This window comes from Sturnira hondurensis, unplaced genomic scaffold, assembly GCF_014824575.4.
Source record: "Sturnira hondurensis isolate 20B ecotype Veracruz unplaced genomic scaffold, ASM1482457v3 Scaffold0022908, whole genome shotgun sequence".
In the NCBI taxonomy this organism is placed as follows: Eukaryota; Metazoa; Chordata; class Mammalia; order Chiroptera; family Phyllostomidae; genus Sturnira; species Sturnira hondurensis.
Window position 1 is genome coordinate 2567382 of NW_028095539.1, and position 24046 is coordinate 2591427.

The 24046-nt window shown below is 34.6% G+C and overlaps 1 protein-coding gene across 5 annotated transcripts in view; it reads left to right on the plus strand.

The window, feature by feature from the left end:
- PBX3 (PBX homeobox 3) overlaps positions 1-24046 on the plus strand; it is a 203005-nt gene that overhangs the window by 120415 nt on the left and 58544 nt on the right. The window lies entirely within an intron of this gene.

The following is a 24046-nucleotide window of genomic DNA, read 5'->3' on the forward strand; positions in this document are numbered from 1 at the left end:
CTTGGAGGCTGAACTGGTAACCTGCCTTATAAGAAACACACGAGCAGTGACTAGATAACGCGCTATAGCTTTTTTACACCAGTGAAAGAAATTGAGACTTTGAAATCAAACGGTTTCCATCTCACTTGTGGATCTGATCCATTGACTTTTTTTTAGCATGCTTGATCCCAGTTGCATGGTCATATGTTGTAAACCACACGGAACTATTTCATACTGTGATGGGCAAAGTAGCAACTGCAAACATTCCTCCTTGAAGCAAGTGGTTGTCCTAAACTGAGCACTGTAGAATAAAAATGGAAACATAAAAATAGCAGTTGGAAAGATAAAACAGCATTTATAGTACTAATAAAACCGTTGTGGCTTCCACAGGAAAACATGCTTTGTAACCTAATGCTTACCTGAAAGGACTGTCGAGTTCCTGAGAGTTATAGCTGTTTTTGTAAGAGAAGCACAGAGATTTGCTTGAGGGCTGAGTGATAGATTCGCCTGCCTGAAGCATCCCAGTGTGTTTATACATGGCTTGTATGGCAGCTTTCATAAGACATTTACCCCATGATTTGCGATGAGCTTATGTGTGAATAATTAATGGCAATTAATCCTTAATTACAGTAATTAGGCAAGTCACAGGAAATTAAGCTGCAGCTGGAGAAGACCATGCCTGGGAAGAGAGGATTGGGGGCTGTGTGAATGTGCCATTTACTGACAGCATTACTAGGATGCGCAGTATTCAGCAGCTTTGGCATTTCTATTGGCAGCCTTGGGTAGGACGAGAGTGCTTTGCATTAGAAGCAATCTATAGTTGTCTACAAGAGTTTTAAGTTCAAGTGCCAAAATGTTGTGTTGCATATGGTGATTATCTAAGTTTATTGGTTGCTATAACTCAAATGAGTATAATTGTTTTTGGCTTGATAACAGTGACATTAGAAACATGAGCATTTATGCATTCATAGGTTCTATTGGCATGAAACATGATGTAACTTTTAGAAACAATTCATCCTGGTTTGCAATTATGAAATAGATAATGTAATTGTCTAGAAATTAACTGAGAAAATTTCAATCAAGAACAGCAGAACATACTTACATAGTGTCTTGGTTAAGAGGTTTAATTACTTTATTACTAGTTGCTTTACCCAGTTATACCTGGTAGTACACAATATGCAGGAACTAGCTATAGAATTGACTATATACTCCAAATGTAAAAAACACAGATTATAAAAACTTGTAAAAATCATTCACATTAAGTGCTAACAAAGTTAATGATTAAGAATCTGTAAGGGGTGAGTGTTTTAAAAACAAGCGAAGCAGCCACTCCACAGAGAAGCAGCATGGCCCTGCAAATCCCTGATGTTCATGGTTCTCCAGTTGAGAACACGCAACTTCTTCCATTATTTGTATGGAATCTAAAAATCACATGGTTTTTGTGTACCTAGATTAAGAGGCATGTTGAGTAGTTATTAAAGTTCCAATGTCTTTTTCACAATTAAATACAATCTTGAGCATGAAAAAGGCATCTCTTCATCTGCCCAGTAAGTGGTAATGATTCTCTTTCATTTTTGTGTTTGAACTTCATCTTAGGTCTGATGTTAAACTTATCTAAACTACAAATTCTGTTTCAGTCATTATTCAGCTGTTATAATAGCTAGACTACTCCTGATACCACCATACTTATTGGATAAGGATGTACTTCTCATATGGCATAAAGTACATAAAATTACATTCATGGTATTTTTTAACAGCTTATTTACTTTAGTCAGACACTTTTGTAAAGACTTCACCTCTTACACTAAAAAGGAAATTTAGAAATTTTTTCTCCTATATAATTTGTGATCAGTATATTTATTTAGTGCAATAGGCTGTTTGGTTATAAAATGTTAAATGTACAATACAGAGCCTCATCTTTCAAGGATACCTTTTGTTCCGAGAGTGAAGTTATGTGAACATATATAGATTATGGCCTTCTGTATTTCTGGCTTGCTTTAAAAAGGAAGTAAGTCACAATATCCTAATAATGGTCTTGATTTTATAAATGATTTTCCCCTTGAAATAAGCAACACATTCATTTTAATATGTAGAATCAGTTTGCTAGCAGGGCGACAGTTTAAAAAGGCTTCCAACTGTGACACAAGTGCAACCATATTGCTTCCTATTACTCGCTAAGGTAGTTGTTTAGAAGAGAGAATGTTCTCCCTGGAAATGTTTAAAGTGCTGTAATTTTATTTAGGATAATGAGGATTTATAACCATTTTGCCATATGAAAACCAGCCTTTAGACAGAGTAAAATAGCCTGTTTTGGTTACTGAATGTTCTTAACTCTAGGGTGTATGCGCGTGTGTATGCACACACATGTGTTACAGTAAGGAGATCTTTACATTGGGGATTATGCTGGGCTATTCTGTATGTTGGCCTGTGTTACATATGAAAATACTAAGTTGTACAGTTCAGGTTTGGCCCAGTAAATGTGTACATTTCTTTGTGCACTGGATTTCTCTATATTGAAACATAACCAAATGAAAAGTCTTGGTTCTTGTTCATACAGATAATTTTAACAGTGACTGCTAGGTATTCTTGGGGCCTTGAGTCTTCATAACTTTGCTCATATAAGTTGGACTGGAGGAAGTTCTTTTGAGTGATGGTCAGGTAGGTAGTGCACAGGGAGATAGTTGTGATAGAAAAGTGCATAGCAGGATTTATGTTTTTAACATTATACATGACATTAATGTAGTGTGTATTAATACTAAAAATTAACCCAGTGAATGTAAATTTGACTTACATTGTTTATACTGTATTTTATAGCACTGTCAAAACCCACTGTGGAATAGTTTATTTAGACCTCTGCCTCTGATATGGGAGGGGGAAGAAAGGGAAGGGACAGTTAGAGAGTTTTATCAGGTTTTTATCTCCTCACTGAAAATCTTAGCTCTCAAAACATTTCTAATTTCCCTCATTTGAAGGTTCAAACAGTTTCAAATTACTGCCCATGGATTGTTCTTGACATCCCGAATAGTAGATTTGAGCTGTGGAAATGCTGGAATGTGTTTTTGTGCTTTTCCTGAACAAGGGAATTCAGCGGGTAAATTACAGTCATTTACTGGGAGTGTAATTTACTGAGAGCCTTTAGGCAAATGCAGGAGAGAGGACAGCAGCAGAACGGGAAAAAAAACAGCATAAAAACTGTTTTGTGTATTTTTTCCCTTTTCTCATTAAGTATTTATTCACATAAGAGTTTTATGAATTAATGGATGGTCCTACAATTAAGACAGATAACCTTTATTCATTTTCACTGCTGATAGATCAAGAATTTGAAACAGTGATTGCCATGTGAAAATTACAATCTGAACCACATTTCTCGAATTCTACTGGCTTATTTTGCATTTAAATCCTTATGTGACTTATTGAGAATTTTAAGGATATGTTGCTCTCTCTTCAGAATGATTATAGATTTCACTAATTTAGGTATTCACTATTCTAGCAGTCAAATAATAAAAGTTTTAAATTTTCTTAATGGATAAATTAATGAAAAGACCTTATACTTTAGTCTTGAAAAAGTACTATTTTACTTTGGTCACATACCATGGATAAATCTTATTTTAAAAAGAAAAATACCCAGACTGTTTTGGTTATATGCAGTTTTAAATCAACACAAGACAACCCAGCCATTTTATTAAAGGTTAAAGAGAAATTTTATGAAATTGTCAAGTAATTCTTTATCATATAAATATATAAACATTTGTGGTAATTCTTATAAACAGTTCTGACCAATTCCTTTCATGAAAAGCAGTACGCTCTGTAGTGTAATTGCTAAGCAAACTGAAAGCTGTGTTGCAAAGTGGTTTTGTATAGCATATTGTAATTTGACACTTAAGTTGTGCCCTGCATTACCCTGTGTCATAATTGATGGCTAAAGAAAAGCACATGCTATGCTAATCATTTGTTAGAATAGCTTGTTAAATTGTGGTTGCCAATTTTAAATAAACTGTGGAATGCTTGTCTGTATTTTAAGTTTTTGTAGCCAACAGTTTTAAACAGTCATTTTGAAGCTGTTTTTTTAACTTTCTATTGCATATGCACAATTCTGCCTTTGTACACAAGGTCAGCATGTTTGCCAATTTAACAGCATATTATCAAGAACAAAATCATTGAGCTGCAGGTTTTACACCAGTATCTCTATAGGGATTTTTCTGTTTATACTTCCTTGTACTGAATTTGGTGTCCTTTTTAAAGCATTATGATTGATATTTTAATATGTGATATTTTAAGTCTTTAAAAGTAAAAAGTTCCAGAAATAGAAGGCTAATTTAGTTATTATTAGAAAGTAAGGGTGAATTTATCTTATATTTACTAAGCACAGTGGCTTTAACATATAAAGCAGCGTATATTAACACTGAAATTAACTACAGAATGCCAATAAGAATTTTAGTGCAGTAAAATGAGATTCAGGAGATCAGATTACTGTGTGTAATCAGTTTGTGAGTTCACATTTTTAAAATACGTGATGAGTTAGTTACATCGTTAAAGAGATGATTCTAGACTTGGTGAGAACATTGAGTTACAACTGAGAGTGGTAGAGCCCTACCGTCTCTAGTAAAAGAACCGGAGCATGTTGAAGGCCTGCGTGTATTTAGACAGAAAGAAATGTTGCTTCAGTGGAGAAAAATGATTTAATGTGCAGAGAAGGGTCGTTCATTTTTAAGAGATTAAAAATGACTTGAATATAGTACCTTTAATTTGTAATAATGTTCTGACGGGCTGCTTTCTGTCTAAAATAAACCTTTTGATCAGCATGTTCATTTTGATCTCTTCTGTTGTGCAGTGTATTGAATAGATAAAGGTATTATTTTCAGCTATTGTACATCTCCTTAATTAAGCCAGTAAAGGCATGCAGGTGGATTTAGTTCTCAACCATTGAATAGACAAATATATACAAGGTTATTTTGTGGCCTACAATTGACCCCTTTGTGTGGAGGAATTCCTTCAGAACATTCAGGATTAAGTCCCTCTGTTATATGAGAGGAGAGGTGGCAACATGCCTTACACAAACACACCCTCACTTGATGGCATTATTTGGGAGGCAGAAGATTTGATATTACAGTTCTGTTGTTTTGTTTCTTAACGACAGCTAACACTATCAAATTGAAATGTGTAATATAATCTGCCTTTCTTGTTGGAGGGTTTTTTTAGGGGTGGGGGAGGGTGTCTCTTTTCTAAAGTACTTTTATTTCCTCTCCTAATTTGTGTAAAGACTAAACATTAGTAAAGTTTTGGATTTGATTACTTACCATTACAAAAACAATTAGAGCCTTAATACAACTAATTGGTTCACAAATTTATGATACCTTGTCTAACTAAATTTAAGTAATTAAATGTGTATATTTAAGATGTAAATTCTTAATTTTTAAAATATTTTTGAAAATTTTAGTCTAGAAAGTATATACATAGGAGTTTGTGCTAATTTAGGTCAGGCAGCATAAGCTTGGGAAGTCACATTCTCTGCTCCTTTGGGAAAGAGGATTCATCCAACATAGAATATTCAGGATGATTATGAATACTATAAAGTAAAAAATATTTTAAAATATAACATTTTTGGTGTAAAATGTGCCTTGCAAGTTTACTCGATATTTTGACTGAAGCATTTCTCCCACAGCAGGTTATGAGAAAAAAAACAATGACCACAAATTACGGTACAATAAAATGTCCCTAATATAATTTGGAGGTGGAATATAAATCGGGCACCTTATTGAAGGGTTCTTCAGCATCCCCAGAGACGTCGGTCTTAATTTCAGTTAAGTGTGGAGTCGCCCATGATTACCCGTGGTTTCTCGGAGTAACTCACTGACCCGTGGAAAGGTGGCTTTTGGTCCGGGCCTCTTCCTCTCTGGCTGCGGATTGTTGAAGGGCGTCTGCACATGCTTGCAGTTAGGTGCGCGTTTCAGTCGCACGGGCCGAGTCAAGGCTTGACTGTGCACAAACGTCGCAGCCTCTTTTTCTCAAGTCCCGAGTTTTACATAACGCTGTGTTAGGAGTCTCGTTTCTAAAGAATCTAGAGAGATAAATAATAGATGTGTGGGAGCTCAGTTTAAGCCCGGGTTCTCTGTTCTGAGTAGGTTTTGTTCTCAATCACCTTGATTGAAACAGTCTTGAAGCCGTTCCACATTCCGTGGCATTTGAAATGAGTCCCTGACAGGCTGATTTTCTACCCCTGTTGTGATGCTGTTTTCTGTAGTTAATATTCCTGTGTAAGTGTCGTACCAAAGTAAACCCAGAGAGCCCGCACATGACAAGCAGGCTGCTCCATTTACATTAATTATGCAGTCTGGGCGGTGAGAATATCAGAGGGGCGGGGGCCGCCACTGCAGGAGCACAGAGCGGAGAGAAGAGCCCAGCAGCAGGCCTCCCGGCACAGCGACCTGATTGCTGGGGGCCACTGCTCTGCTCAACAGAGAACAATGGGCACGCCCCAGGAGCCACGGGGCTGAGTGGCGCGGCTGCCGGAGACGCCCCTTGCGCTAGCGGCATTCGGGCGGCTGGCTAAGGGCTTTCGGGCGGGCGGGCGGGTGGCTAGATTAGGCTGCAGCCGAACAGGCCTACGCTTCCTGCCCGCTGCAGCAGCCGGCCTTGTGTCCTTGGGTCAGTGCCATCCACCTGGGAGACTGCTCCCAAGCTTCAGAGTTTGTGTCGTTCAAATCCAAACCTGAAACTTGATTTGAGGCCTGGCAACCATAGAGACTGGATTTCTCTGATTTCAAGTAACTGGGGTGCTGCCGACCCTGGTAACTCAGAGGACAGAGGAAGAGGCATAAATCATCATGTGAACATCTTTGACAACAGGAAAATATTCCAAAACAGCTACAAAACAAGGATAATATGGGAAAACTGGTTGGGGGGGGGAGCAGAATCAGAAGAAAAATAATAAGAACAACAAGAAGAAAGAAAACAAACCTCTAACCCCATACCATAAATATGAAACAGTTTTCCAAGTTTCTCATCATAATTGGCTCTGAAGCATCCAGACTTACTAGCTGTTTCTCAGTGGGAGACTGAATTCCGTAGGGAATTCCACAGGGAATTTAATTGTACAAACATTTGTTGAGTACCTACTATGTCCTGGGTCATGGGAAGTTACTACCTCTATTGCTGTATGGAGAACATCCCAGAGTATTAAGATTATTGCTCTTCCCAGAATTCAAATATGGAAACCGTAGAAAAACTGCTATTCTTGTCTCCAATATGTTCCCCACTTTCTTACCCTTTTCCCAGGTTACTTGGCTCTAGTCAAGAAATATTGGAGATGGTAGGGAGGATGAATGTACTTTGTTTATCCTTTTTGCACCTTTAAAGAGTATCAGTAAAGATTATCGTGCAGTATTTCTACAGTGTAGTTTATGCATGCAATTGTGCAGGCTTAGAATTGTATGCTTGCAAGGAATGACTAGCCAAATATCCATGCTAAATAGAGCAGCAGAACATTGAGGTTTGAAAATCGTTTAATAAAAGGATAATTTGAAAAGGATTGCCCCTTTTTTAGGTTTGCAAAACAATTCTGTGGGCATATTTTGTACTTTTCTTTTAAAAAAAGGATTATGTGTGCAGCATTTCACAAGTAAATCTGTGTCACATTCAGCAAGGAACAAACATGTTGAAAATTGTTCCAAAAGGAATTAGGCCATCTTTTCAAGGCCATGTGTAGTTGCCAGCCATGATGACATTTAGCGCTACCCCAAACAAAGTCATTATTTTTGAGGAAATAAGTGTAGTACTTTTATCATTTTCTTTCTTTCATTGAATAAGTAGATATAAATTATTACTTTTTAAATGTTTAATACTCTTATGACATATGTACCTTGGACTTGTTCCAAAAGTGAACTATTTTAGAAAAAATGTCATCTGCTTCCTTGGCTTCTAAGGAAAACATTGATCCCTATATATTACTTTTCTAAAGTTATATGTGATTGCTTAAAACATACTATTGTGGATGACTTTTTTCAAATGGAAGTATATAAAGATGCAACTTTTTAAAATGAAGGTTGAGTCATATGAAATTGTTCATATCTGACCATTTTGATTTTAAAAATGGCAGTTGCATTTGATTCAATCAAATAGACTCTACTGGTAACATAAGTGAAATGGAAAAAGCAGCAATGAAAGTACTTAGGTACAACTATTGTGTAAAAATGTATACATGTACAAAAGATTGTAATTTAATGTTACACAAATAAAATGTTCATAGAGTCCTTTTCCCCCCATTAAAGTGCTTGAATTTACAATGAACAAGTATTTAAAATTTTGTTTTCTTTTGAGTTTCATGGAAAAAAATCTCTTCTTTAAAATTAACAAAATTAAAAACATATACCAAATTTTGCGATTTGTAGGCTCTTTGGAATTTTAACTGTGTATACCTTTGTATTATTATCTATATATATTTTAAGTATAAACATCCACAATTTTTTGACTCTGTTTCCAATCCACTTAACAGTTAAGGAGTACTAGTATGTACATGTTGTTTTTAATTTTACCTAAACCTAATGGGAGCTTCCAAAATTAGGCCTAGTAATCTAGTCAGTATTTTATTTTTTTAAAGATTTTATTTATCTATCTTTAGAAGGGAAGGGAAGGAGAAGGAGAGAAATATCAGTGTATGGTTGCCTTTCATGTGTCTCCTGCTGAGAACTGGCCTGCAACCCAGGCATGTGCCCTGACTGGGAATCGAACTGCCATCCTCTGGTTTATAGGCCCATGCTCAATCCACTGAGCTACACCAGTCAGTATTTTAATTGGAACTGTATTTACCAGTATGGCCCAACTTTTCTTTTTCACCTACTCAGAACATCTTGTATCATAAAATTATTTACATACTGGTTTGCTTTTGATGCTATCATCTGTGATATTTTTATCTCTGAGATAAATTTCCATAAATAAGTTAATTTTTAAAATCAGAATGCAAACGTGATAAATTATGAATATATTTATTTAAAAAATATTTAAATAAGATACTCATCCAAAAATGATATTCTTAGTATCATTAGCTTTGACATCATTGTATGGTGCCAGATTATAGTGATATGAAGCTTATAATAGTATTTCACATTTTTATCCACTAAATAAAAACCTGCCCTGTGTTTTATTACAAAGTAGGTGGCCTGAAGGAAAAATATATGTATTCTTTCCTTTTGGTATAAAATATGCATTTGGGCTTCTCATTTCATCCCCAATCTGTGTTATTCCTTAAAAATGCAGAACTGCCTGAAGTCCTCTTTAATATTTAATTCAACAACTTTTTAATCTGTCATTATGCCGTGATGAAGTAAGCATCAAGTGTCGCTGAAAAAGATTAAATTATACTTGGAAATAGGAATTGAAATGATTTAGGGTTGGAGGCTGAATATTTGCTTTGCACAAGTAATAATAATAGTAGCTTGGGTGAAGAAGGGCTTTGGTTTGGCTTTAATGTCTTTGCCTTGCTGTGCTCCCCTGTGGCTCCCCCTGATTTACGCTGGCATTACTGAGCTTTATTTTATTTAAATGGAGGTAGAAAGTGGAAATTACTACCCTACAATACATTAATTACTCCATACTATTTCTTTGTACTGATTGCCTTTTTTCCCTGTAAACATCGTAAACAATTGATGCAACCTACCCAAAATGGATAGCAGCTGTAAGCAATCCTGTAGTTCCTGTTAACAAGCTTATCTCAGAAAGGAAAGGCAGTAATAATTAATACCCATCTACAGAATAGTGAGAAGCAAAGGAACATTTATGTTTTTCCTGTCATAGAGGACAATATCCTACATAAGAATAAGCTATGACAGTATGTGTTAATATTTTAACCATGGCGTTTTACTTCTGGCTTTTAACATCTAGACTTTACTTAACCTGTGGACTATTTTGTCTTTAAGGATAAACATACAAAGTTTTAGACCTCAGTGACTTCTAGATGGTTCAACAGGTGACAAAGACTAACCTCTTCGGAGTACTTGGTCTCTGCTTATGTTTATATTTCTCTCTTTTTTAGAAATCTATCTAGTGGTATCTGACTGCATACGCTTATTTTAAATTTAGTTCTGTAGCTCTGTCTACACGAGGCCAAAGCAATCAGTCAGTTTAGTGGAGAAAACTAATTGAGAAATTATTTGATCAAGTATACAGAAGAGCCCCATGTGGTTGTTTGAAAGAATGCTATATTTCATTTTTACTGTAGTGCATGTGCATTGGTGGCTTTATGTATACTCTGGCTCTGTCTGTAATGAATGTCTTCAGAACATGCTTTCATTTATCATGATTTGGCATGATGATGGTCCTTTTCAAAATAAGCCTAGAAATAGGCTAAAATCTTGACATGCAGTACACCTGTTGGAATATTACCAGAGGTATATACATTCCCAGGGACCCAGTGTATCTGTAACTTGGATGTCCACTTTCCCAGCATCATGTCCTATCTCGGGACAACAATAAATAGAAAAGCCCTCCTCCTTCCTTTTTTAAAACATTCTAAGTAAGAATGTAAACTTAATGCAGCAAATTCAGAATTATCTATTAATTCCACAGAATTAAAAAAAATAAAAGTGGCAGAATGTTTTTAAGTTTACAAAGCATTTAGTACCTTTTTATTTGTTACCCTTTTTATACCTAGAAAAAGTCCAAAAAGCATTTTGCAAGTGATGTATTTCTCTTTTCAGAAACTATTTTTTTAGCTTGAATTAATTTTGTGCCCTAATTGAATTCCCTGAATATTTGGCTCCCCATTTTATCAGTATGTACTGAAGGGGTTGAAAATTGTACAGTTGTGTAGGTATCATTCCATGCCTTTTGTTTGTTACCATTAAATATTGGTAATTAAAGTTCCGTTGGTTTTGATAGCAAATTAGCTTTTATAGGATGTCAATATATATTTAAAAGACTAGGTTCACAGATTATTTACAATTTGGTGTTTTTATCTAGGATAGCATTTGGAAATAAACTAATTTTCAAACAATTTGTTGATGTTTGCCTACACAATTTCATTCCTATTAAGGTATGCCTTTGTTAGTGTGATTTTTTTGTTCTAGCACAAGAGTAGTTGCCTTTCTGAAATCTAGTATGCTTGTAGGGTAAAGTAAATGCATGTCTTTGTAGAAGAATAAATAAAAAGAGCAACCTGAGTCAATAAGCGGGTTCAATTCATGCCTACAGCCATGGTGGACAGCTCATTTTGTAGATGTGGGTGTTTTGTTTACATTTATAATGCAGCTTTATTTAATGCTGACAGATATAGCTTGTGGCAAATGATAGTCAGAATGTATGAGCAGTCATAATGCTTCTGTCTTCTTATAGTGTGCTGCTGAAAATAAGCAGTTCACCTCTGTTTTTATTGAGGAAAGGATATGAGACAGCTATAGCTTCGTGAGGCTATTTATTGAGTTGTTTTACTAGCTGTGAACATGCCGCTTTATAGCAGTTGTGAAAATGGACTTTGCTAGTGTGTGGGAAAGGAAATAACATTGCAGTATACAAGGGTAGTAAAAAATCTCTATAAATAATTTTCTGGACTGAGGAATATTCTCATTTAAACAGGCAGAATGGGTTGTGGTTTTGGCTAGGTGTCAGTTTCCCCCCCAGAAAATCACTAGTTGGAATTATCGTATAATTTGGAGGCAAATTTTGATTCTATAACATTTAATTGGGTTAAAATTTAGGAAAGCTTGTTTACATACCCACCTAGACTTACGTAGCATTGTGACATTTGTGACTTAAGGATCTATATTAACCAGCTTAGAGTATAAATTACAAATGTTCAGTAGGCTGTATTTATATGTGGTAAGATATACCTATAAGTTAATAAGAGTATGTTTGTTATTTAAGAATGTATGCATGCTATAGAAAAACCCATACTCATACTGTTTATAATGTAGTAGAGAATTCAGATGTGTAAGTAGCACACAGTTGATGGAAATTTTTTAAAGTACTTGTATTTTGACCCCAAGGATTTATTATTCAAAATAATTAAGGGAAAGTGACAAACTAATCACAGAACTTGAATTTGTATTATTCCTTTCATCCTTGGATGAAAGCACTCGTTTCACTTGGACCTTTTAACTCTGCAACAAATTGTTTTGGTTTTTACACTAGTTTCTTCTTTCTGCTACTAAATCTTCTCAGGTCTACTAATGCTTTTTGATGTACAGTTATTTATTGCCTACTGTAATTGTGATGGATATAATACTTTTTATTCTTATACATAAAAAAGAGCATTAGAAAAGTACATATTTGAAATTTTTATTACTTCTCTATTTTTACTCAAATGTTCATCATACAGTAGTGAGAAGGTACACAAATAATATTTTCATGTATGCAAAATAATTTAGAAAACAGTGTGAATCTCAGCAGGTGTTTCTTCCATGTCTGCTCAAATTTCTAGGGAACACTGAATATTAAATTGAAATGATCCTCCCTTGATATTATGCAACTAAAGTTCAGTTTAATTCTCAGATACAGTTTTCTTGGACACATATCATTTTCCTTTCATGTAAATAAAAATCAGACTTAGATTTGAATATTCTCTACTTTATAGAGTAAATCAAAATGCTGCAAAGTACTCACTTATTGCCTTTTCTTAGTGCTTTTATTAAGGCATTTCTGTTACCACTAAATATATGGATTATAGGGATGCTGTAAAATGTTCCTATTTCCTTCTCCACTGGCTGATGAAATGGGTTAATCTCTCAATAGAGCTATTTCCTTAATTCACCACCTGTTTTCAGATCCCTAGTAACCAACAAGGTAACTGAAGAGATTCCTCTGGGTTACCTATTTTACAGAGAGAGAAATCTAGAGTAAAAAATGAAGACAAACTTCCTTAATTTTTTTTTTAGGAAAGTTGTTATCCATTACTGAAAAGCTGCCATATTTAAAGTATTTTTCAGCAGCCTAACTGTGTCACCTAATGGGCATCTTTTCAATTGGAAATTTTCATCTCAAAAGGGCATACCTCTATATAAAGTATATTTATTACCTTTTCAGCACATTGTGAGGATGTGGTAGGTATATAACTAATGCGAATTTCATATTTTTGATTTAGAAACGAAGAAACTGATTTTATATATGTAAAGCCAGATGCGGGCTTGGCTATTATGGTTAGAATGTCTCAACTGTATATAAGTAATCATTTATTGTTTAAATACAGAAGAGGCTGTAACAAAATGCTGTCAAGAGCCATCACACTCATTAACCTGCAAGCTAATTAGCCTCCTCCTGCCTGATTGCTGACAAGTTCTTCAGTCTGAACCTATTGCTGTTGTGTCAGCAGAGAAACACAGAGTGAGGTAGAGGAGGTCTCCATTAGATGTTTGTGAACAAAGTCTCTGCATTAAAGGTTTGTTTTTTACACTCTGACAAATGTTAGAGCATTCATATTCCCAACTATAATTAAATTGGCAACTCTTAATTACTGTAATTAGTATATTAACTGTTTCCTGTTCGTCTATAATGGACTTTTAGAAATTACACGCAATTTAATGTGATTTTAAAAATTTAATCATTGTTTAAAAGGTTTCAATAGTTAAATGTATATCTAAATGCTATTGAATATTTGAAGTAATATGCATAATAAAATCACTTAAATGCACTGTCTTGTCACAACCAGTGCATATGGGCTCTATATTCACATGTCTTTTTTTTCTGTGCAAACATGACATTCATTACCCATTAAATTTTTTTTTCCTGGTAGGCTAACATTTCTTAACTAGGTTGCAAATTAGCATTGGAATGATAGAACATTTTGCAAATGCATCTTAAAATATGAATTCATTAATTTGTGAAAGACTAATTCATTTAGAATAGCTTCTTGAGGGCAAAAAGACATTCATAAGATATTTTGCTTGTTATACCATCCAGTCAAACTGGAGACTTTATGGAGAGTACCAGGAAAAAAAGATAGAATATATTTTGTAATGGTAAATGGTCTAAGTATGGATTGATGAAGGTTTTTCTTCATTTTCAAAAGTATTACTATTATTGCTTCCTGATAAATGTTACTTACAATTTTGGTTTAAAATATTTGAATCATGTTCAACAAATTAGAGGCCTAAGCCATTTTAAAATATCGTATATATACCAGCAAAATATATTCATATAGTTAAAAAAACCCACATACTGAAATTTATTATACTTCTAGTTTATGTAGGGAAAACTGCTATTTGAGGGTGTCTGATTTAAAAGTACTGGATTAAAGTAAGAAACAGCATCAAAGTTTATGGGAGCTTTCCATAGAGGTGCATATTTACTGTATACAGGACATGGGTAGAAATACCATTTGCATGCCATCCTGTACAGATCATAAACTCTGTGAATATATATTTACCACTGGCTGACTTTAACTAAGCCCTAATTAAGGAGTAAATGTTTTAAATAAAATTTAAAATACAGTTATTGGTCAGTTTTATAATAAAAATATTGATGTGACCTATTTATCAATTATCATTCACTTACAGGTGGCAATCATTTTATGAAGAAGTACCCAGTGCACTGCAAAATAACAGCATTCTTTAATGCATGTGGCCTATCCGTAAAAATTGTAACTTGAGCCTCAAATCACCTGTGTGATGGAATAGAAAATGAAGTTCCTTCTTGTACTATGGTTCTGTGGTCTCTTGGCTAGGAAAGACAGATTTGAGGTCCTGAAGCAGTGTTTTTGTTATTTTAAGAATAAAATTTATCAGTTGGAATCTACTGTTCTCACCAATAAGGATACCTTCCCACTACCTGTTTTGTTTCACTACCCCCCACTTTTCTAGCACAGCCTGATTTTGAGAGAAGAGCAAATTTTTCTCCTAGAAACTTTCATAATCTATTTTAGAATTTGATGTAACTTACTGTATTTCACTATGTATAATGAGCACCCATGTTTTTGGCCCAAAGTTCCAGGAAAAAATCTTTCGTTTTAATTTTTTAATTCAATTATTTATTTATTTTTATTTAGATACTTTTTTGTATTATAAAGGAATTTTAGCACTTATTTTTTGACATCTTACAGTGCAAGAAATTTTATGTAACAAGTTACAAAACACACAAGAACAGATACAAAGTATTTCAGGTGATACCTATGCCTATGTGCATCTTCATTTTTCCCTCAAATATTTGGGAAAAAAGTGCATATTATATAGTAAAATATGGATAAGTTTCAGAGAATTTAGTGTAATAATGAATCAAATTTGGTTTCCAGAGTAAATAAAATGAGTTTAAGGACCTTTTGAATTTTAGAGCCCATTTCAGAATTACTAGGCCACTTATAGTTTATAATTGTAATATCATACAGTCATTAGCTAAAATCTGAACTTGAAGGAAGGCGGCCTATGGAACATGTAGCTCAGTCCTCTTAGTGTACCGGTAGGGAAATGAGAGAGGCAATTTGCTCATGGCTGTACAACCAGTAGGACAGCAGAAGCGAAATGAGGACCCAGGTCCTTGGACTTCTAGTCTAGTGCTCTGAGTTCCATAAATTCAAGTTGTAGTGGGTTGATTAAGTATTTCCTTCTGAGTATATCTGAGCATTTGTATTATAGTTTTGTATTAAATGCTAATGTTGTTTAAAGTATCTAAGAACAAAAAATGATACAAAAATGTATCATTTTTTAAAAGATTTTATTTATTTGTCTTTAGAGGGGAAGGGAGGGAGAGAGGGAGAGAAACATCAATGTTTGGTTGCCTCTTGTGCGTCCCCTGCTGGGACCTGGCCTGCAACCCAGGCATGTGCCCTGACTGGGAATCGAACCGCGATCCTCTGGTTTATAGGCCTGCGCTCAATCCACTGAGCTATGCCAGCCAAGGCAAGAACAATATTTTTGATAAGTACAAGTTATTGTTTAGAGTAGCTGCTCAAATTTATATAAAACATTTAGTCTTTTTAAAGAATACACAAATACTAAAGTAGAAATGGCCTATTTAAAACTGATTAGTAAAAAAAGAAAAAAAACACCCCAAACAAGGGGTATTTTCCTCCAGTAAGTTATTTAATAAAAGAAACTTCTGTGGTGTTGAAGTAATTGAGAATTGAGGGCATTGTCTTCTGTAAAATGGTGGTGTGCTGGTTTGGCAATTCAATATATGTAACTGTTGAAGAGTAAAGCCCCAAAAAGTATTTTCTTGATATTAGTTTTCATTTATAAGCCAGAATAATTCTGAATGTTTATAGTAAACATTTGGAGATAACCCAAGGCAAGTTTAATTTTAGATTGGGCTTTTGCTTAATGTATTATTCATAGTATTGTATCATCAGTTAAGCATATCCCTGACAATAAACTTAAAACTTAACTTTAATAGTAATATCCAACCTAATTTGGTTGAGTTAAATAGTGACCTGACATGATTTATTTTTCCTCCTTATTGTAGATAATTTTTTAATAATGGTGGGATGGAGTTATTTGCTATGTTTTTCTCATTTCCTCCCCTATCCTCCCCGCCCCTTTTTAACACTTCACCATTTTTGCTGCATGACCTGGTTTTGCATTTTTCTGATTCTCTGTTCATCTAATTAGTATGTTCTAAAAAGACCTGGACCACTTATTGTACAGAAATGTAGCCTGTGGGTATTTAATAAGGAGCTTTCAGTGCTACATTTGCATCTTTTGCTTGGGGTCTGAATAGTGAATTACCTTTAAGATCATTAGAAGCACTGCTGTATTGTTAAAATCAGGCCAACATATTCTAATGACAATTTAAAACTCCAGGCTTCCTATATAACCCAGGTGACCCCAGCATAATGTGTGTAGTGTAGAAGACCCTAGGATAAGCTGCTGACGGTTCAGTCCATTCCTGCAGTGTAGCCTCTATAGACAGGTAACTTTACACCCAAATAAATGGCATGGAGATGTAGTGAAAACAAATGAGTTTTATCCTAGTTATTTATACTCCAGTGTTTATATTACTTATATCATAATACTAATCCCCCAAATGTGACTTGATACTTTTAAAAAGGAGACACAACCCCCAAGCAATGTGCAGAATGGAGAATATGTGTTACCAGCTAACTGACCACTTTTTAATGTGATACTTTAAAAACAAAAAGCTTGGCCTGCGAACCAGACGATCATGATTCGATTCCCAGTCAGGGCACATTCCTGGGTTGCAGGCCAGTTCCCAGCAGAGGCCATTTCCCAGCAGGGGATGCATGAGAAGCAACCATACATTGATGTTTCTCTTCCTGTCTCCTTCCCTTTCCCTCTAAAAATAAATAAATATTTTTAAAAAACCAAAAAACCCAAAAAGCTTAAAAGTGGAATATTTTGCTTTCAGGTTCTTCCCATAAGCCAAGGACTAAATAGGGAGATACTGTGTTGTTCAATGATTAAATTAAATTTATTCTTTCTCTAACCAAATGTAAGAGAACTATTAGTAGATACCAGGTAAGCGTTCTTAAATCTTTTCTAAAAGATAGCTTAAAATGCTGTTGTAAAGTATGTATGTATATATTTTTGCCCTGTATCTCTCAGTGGGTTGGGCATTGTCCCATGAAGCAAAAAGTCGCTAGTTCAATTCCGGGTCAGGGCAACAGGCCCAGAGTGGGGGGTGGGGAGTTCAGCCCCCAGTTGGGGCATGTACCAGAGGCAACGAATTGATGTTTCTCTCTCACATTGATGTTTCGTTCCCTCTCTTTCTCTCTTCCTCTCTTCCTCTCTTCCCCCCTCTCTAAAAATAAATAAATAGAAGCTACTTTTTTAAAAAAGGGGGAGTGACTTCAGATGCTGGAGGAGGTGATTTTTTTAAAAGTACATGTATTTTTGGTATTGTTATAGAATTATAGAATTTAAATCTGTTAAATTATATAATCTAGCATCTTTTTTGTAGTTAATATTTTCACTAGTTTTTTGATATCAAATTGATGTAACATCTACCTGCTACCTCTAGGAATGTTAGGGAGCTTAAAGGTAGCTGGTAACAAAAGTGACTTAAATGTAGAGAAAGATAGTGAAAAGTTTCATGTTTTTAAATAAATGCTTTTATCAACTGGCATTTACTCTGTGTCTGAGCTTCTTGATGACATATGAAAAACTAAATAAATACAGATATTTTTATACAACTAACTTTAGTAGATAACATGTCATTTGATTTAAAATTTAGCAATTGTACTTCAAAATTGCATTTCCGAAATAGCTGTTTATTAATGGAGTCTGAAGCTACTTAGTTGTGATCAATAATTTCTGCTGAACAGCTATATATGTTTTAATACAGTGTTGTGCATGTGATGGGTACTTAGTAGAGGTTTGTTGAATGACAGTAGGGATGAGTGAAAGATCAACCTGAAACAAATATAAAGGAAAAGAATATGTGCTTTTAGCACATAGTGGGGCCCATGTAGTTAGTTGAGCCAATTATCCATTTATGTTTTTCCAGAGGGTCTTGGTTTCAGTAACAGTTCCAATAATATTTTAAAAATAATAACTGGGCAGTAATTAATTTGAGTTCACCTGGTAGGGTGTCTATAATGTGTTTATTTTGCTTATCTCATCCTTTGTACTCTTTTCTTGTTATCAATTTGCTACTCACTTCTTCAGATCAACTGTGAAAAGAAGCCACCTGATCTGACAGGATCCTTATTTAAACCATGACACCCAGTGTTGTCTTTTCTGTGACCTTCTTTTAATTGTGTTGTTAGGGAAACCCAAATCTCTGGTTTCTTGAAGAAGCTGCTTTATAATAGGTCTATGGTTTTAGATTTATCATAGAGAAAAAACAGAACTTAGATCTATGGTTTTAGATTTATCATAGAGAAAAAACAGAACTTATACTTTTAAAATAAATTATTATTTCTTATATAGAGGGAGATTAATGGCAAGGACAATATTTATGCAAAGATGTTCACTGAGAAATAAAATCAGAGTGAATTTTTAGTTAAAACTGGATCTAGCTTGCATACATACTTGAAAACACTATATGAGGTTTAACATATTTGTGATCAGAGCATTGACCAGTGATACTCTGTTCAGTAGTTTTGCAGGATTTTCTCTTCTAAGAAGAATTTGTTGCACTTGCATTATTGTTTCCTTTGGGATTCCAGACAATGACTCTGTAGTCTGATTCATTAATATTGGTTGTCTTCAGCAGAGAGTATCCAGATTTGACCTGCCATGTATTAAATTTTTAATGTATTACTAGTTCTTTTACAGAGTAAGGCTTGTCTTTGTTCTTTGTATTTTTGTGCTAGTACAGCTTGAAACAGATACAGATGTAATTTGTAGTATCACTAAATATCCCTCATTTTAAAAATACACACACAATACACATACACAACTATGAAAATGTTTATTGGTAAAAATATTTCAGTATAAATAGCTACGTTTTAAAATATTTGAGAGTGCACATTTTCAAATTTATTTTGAAAACTGCCAGGGGTGTTATGTGCAATGTACAATAAGTTAATTATTATGCTATTACCATTGATGATGTTGAATGTGTATTAGTTAATGTGTTAATGACGTGTTAATTACTGTACATGTTGTGAAGACCCTTCAGGCTTGTTCTATGATGCAACATGTCAACTTGAACCAGACCAAGTAATCTGCAAAGCAGACTGTAACTCTTAAAAACAACACTTGTAAACATAAATTATAAATTAAATTATGCTTTTTATTGTCCTTTTTCTTTCTGGTAGAATGAATAAGTAATTCTTCTGCTATCTGCACCTGTTAGAACCTAATACTGTCAGAATCTGTTTTCCCCAAGAGGATTGGAAGAGATTTGTTATGCAATAACTTCCGCTTTGTTTACGCTCCGGCATTTAGTGTACATTTTATATAGATTCATGTGTTTTGCAACCTGAAAGATCCTTTCAGTTTGTTTGTTTGCCAGAATAATTTATAATGAAAGACACTGTCTTTGTGCCAGCAGGTGAAAAATGGCTTTCTTCATTTAGCACCACGAGTTGATATTGAACTAATACTCGTGACTCAGTCTATGGCTCTCCAACCCTGTTGGCCAGAGAGTTGAAACTTCAGGAGATCAGTCATAAAAAACTAGATGCCAATTTCAAATTATTTAAAAGAGGCCAGAATTTGTTGGAACATGGAGTGTATTTTTTTGGCGTAAATACATTTTCAAAGTGTCAATATTTGAACTTTATTATTTCAACTTTTGAATTCATAGTTGCTCACTTCTTTCTAACTGTTAGCATTTTGGGAAAATATACCTGGTGATCATCTTTAAGAAACTAATTTGGAGAAAAATATACAATTATAGAATACAGATTCATCCAGTATTATTTCTTATTTTTATCTCCTCAAGATCATTGTTTGATAGGAAACAAAAAACATTTATAAAGAATTCGAGTTCACAAATGAATGAAGGGTTGTGTAGTGAGGGTGTTTTTTAAATACCTAAAACTAACTCTCAAAAATACAAAAATAGAATAGAAATAAATGTTCCTGCCAAGCACTTGTTCTATCTTTTAGAGTCTGTTAACATAATATGTGCAGGGGGTGGTGAAGGGTTTAGGTTGTAAAAGCTAGACCACCTACCCAGGTTCAAATCTTGTCTCTTTCGTTGTCTAGCTCTGTGATAGTAAGAGTGGGCATAACAATAGCTCCTACCTCTGAGGATTGTTGGGATGAGTTGATAGGGTGTTTGAGCAGTGCCCGACACACAGGAAGCACTCAATAAATAGGTCTTATTAACCTACCTTTAATATTATGATGAAAATTATCTGGAAGCATTTAATTTCCACAAGGTCTTTGAATTCCCTAGGGCCCATTATGAATGTGAGTTTTTGGTTTTCAGTCATTATAGTCCCATACCTCGTCACAGAAAAACATCTTACTTTGACTGATGATTTTATTTCTACCGTGTTGTTTGCATTCACCTGAGTCATCCTGGTTTTTTCTTTCTTTCTTTTTTTTTGTTTGTCTAACCTTTCTTGATTTCTATATATAACACAGCTCTTACTGAGATTTGTATTAGCATTGAAGGATATTCTGACCAGAACTTTGGTCTCCCTTGCAATACTTGTGTATCTCTTGTTTACAGCCCTGATGTCCTCTTATAATACCCATGCAAAAGGGATTCTAATAAATCTTTTGCCCAGCATTACGCATTGTTTGTTTTAGCTGCCTTCCACTTCATGCTTCCCCCTTTAAGAGCGAGCCATTATGAAAGGTTAGATTCACAGTTAGCAGGCTTTAGCTCTCCCTTTTGAATCAGTGAGGTTGCCGTTTTATTGCTCTCCGACTTACACTTCAGTGATGAGAGTAAACTAGCATCAGATTAAAGGTCAGCAAATCCCATCAAAGAGAGGAATATTAGGGGCAGAGATAGTTGGAGAGGCAGCACACCACTGGGTATTGACAGGGTGATTCCAGGGTATCAGTCAGCAGAATTATGGCTGCCCAGAGAGTCAGTACAGCTTTAATGAGCCTGTGTGAAGAGGAAGAGGGTGGATTTATGTAGTTCCTCATAATTTTCTGTAGAGACTGTTATTGCAGACATTCTGTGGGGTGTTCTGGTCTTTCATTTAATTCAAAGGTCCTGGAGCTTATCCATCCTCTAAATTCCTTTTTGTTAGCTCAAATCAAAGTTGACATTTCCATGGTTTACCACTTAAAATACCCAGTTCAAAATCAGGTATCTTTTGGCAATTTTGAAATCTGTGTACTATTAATATAAATCTCACTTATATTTATATTAATATATACATATTTCCTCTTCAGAAAATGGGTTGAATAATGGTCTTTTTTCCCCACAAGTAGACAACAAGGGAAAACGTACATTTACACATTACCCTCTAAGTGACTGGGGAAAAAATCCTGTTTGTAATTATATTGCTTTTCAAAGGATTTTAATTCATTCTCTTAAATTGACTTTTCTAATTAACTGTTTATATGCCTGTTTGTGTATGCCCCATCTCACTCTTTATGCCTCCAATACCACTATTATGAAAAAAAAAATTTATCTCTGGAGAGGAAATGTTCTTAATTGTTCTAATGAGCAGTAGTACATTTAATTCCCATTTTAGTTCACCTTGATTGTGATATGACTTTGTAGTGAATTTGACTCACATTGATTTCTTATCTGAGGGGTGTTAAATCTGATTTCAAAATCTAGAATATGCTTCGGGAAGTGGTGTTTATGAAAAATGTGGATCTTTGCCGTGGGTTAGTTGCTTAAAGAGTTAGTGATATATAGATACAGTTTTTCAGGTACAATTTTATTTATAGGTCACTAGAATATAGATGGTTTGTGAAAAAAATATCAATGAACTTGCACTAAAATGTTTTGTTTTATTAGCCGCAGCAGCCACTTTTTGTGATTTGTATTTAAGAATGCGCTATTTTGATTATTTATAAGTAAATGAATACATTATTAACATAGTGGGTCTTGTTTTTGTGATTGGCTGCGTGGAAGATGCTTCTAAGCTTCTCTGCCATTGTCTTTTGCATGCCATGTGGGTGGTCTTGCTTTTCAGACACTTACATGGTTTTTAACAGAAGAGAGTGATGGATGTGATACAACCATGAGAAGCACAAATATTGTTTTTAAAGTTCACTTTTGACTGAAACATTTACAATGCTCATAGCAAATGTAAACTCCTTAAGAGAGATGCACACAGACAAATAGTGTGCAAAAACAAAAGGAGCTATCTTCAGTCATTAATTCGATGCTGTACTTACGTTAAAGAGCCAGCATACTTAAAAGTAAAATGTGGAAAGTCTAGTAAGTTCATGCTTCCTATAATCATGCTACACTTCACAAAGCCTTTTTGATAAAGCAGAGTCTGTGTCCTTTATAATAATACAGATAAAACTTTATGCTGTATTGTTACATTGGAATGTACTGAGAATGTCAGTGACCCTCATGCCACATTTACTAGCGTGCTATCTTGAGCAGTGTCTGTGCATCAGGATAATTTGGCATTGCAAAAACAATAAAGTGGATATTCCTTCCTGCAAGAGGAGAAAAAGGAACCAGTGAATATCTGGTATTCATAATGAAGCCACTGACTGTAATTTATAGACTGGCTTTTGAACAATTTAGAGAAAAGGGAAGGAAGATGGCCGCAGCAAAGGGGAAAGGAAATGAATATAAAGATAAGCATGAGATTAATTATCTGATAGGGGCAGTATTCTTACTGCCATGAGGGTTGTATGAGTGACATTTACTGATCACCTTAAAGTATACCACTAAGTATATTATTGGGTTTTTAAAAATTGAACTGGGGTCTAGTGTTTTATTTGAGAAAATTAAGAATAAAAAAATCATTGTTCTGAAGTGGTACCATTTTCTCCATTTGGTAGTTTCTGACCAAAAAATAATTTTTTACCATGTATATATTATACATATAATCTTTTTAAATTTCAGGCATTTTATCTGTGAAATATTTGAAGATTTTTAAAATACTGAGAAGATGGATAATTTTGGTCTAATTTTGACTAATTTTAACAAAACACCATGTAGCCAGTTAAAACATGATAATGAGTAGATTTGCAGGAAGAAAGAGTTTTTATTTCAAAACATAAATAGCACCACTTAATTTCCATGTGGTCTTCTACATGTAGCCATTTCTGAGTTTATATAAAAGTATGTGGACAGAGATCAGTGATAATGAGCCATATTTTATCATCAGCATACTCAAAGTGCCATTCTGCTACCTGAAGTTATACAAAAGTAAAAGTAACATGAGAGTAAAGAGCAAAAGAAGAAAACGGATATGTAGGTCATAAAAACTGAGAAAGGCAAAAGCAGTAAAACTACATACCATTAAAATATATTGCAGACGAGATCGGGCGTGTTCAGGGTGGCCCTGGCTGGTGTAGCTCAGTGGATTGAGCGCAGGTCTGCGAACCAGAGTGTTGCGGTTCGATTCCCAGTCAGGGCACATGCCTGGGTTGCAAGCCAGTTCCCAGAAGGGGATGCATGAGAGGCAACCATACATTGATATTTCTCTCCCTCTCTCCTTCCCTTCCCCTCTAAAGATAAATAAATAAAATCTTTAAAAAAATAAGTAAAATAAAATATATTGCAAAGTAATGGCAACACAATCTATGACAGAGAAATTTTTTTTTAAAAAATCAATTCCAAAAAATAAATAAATAAA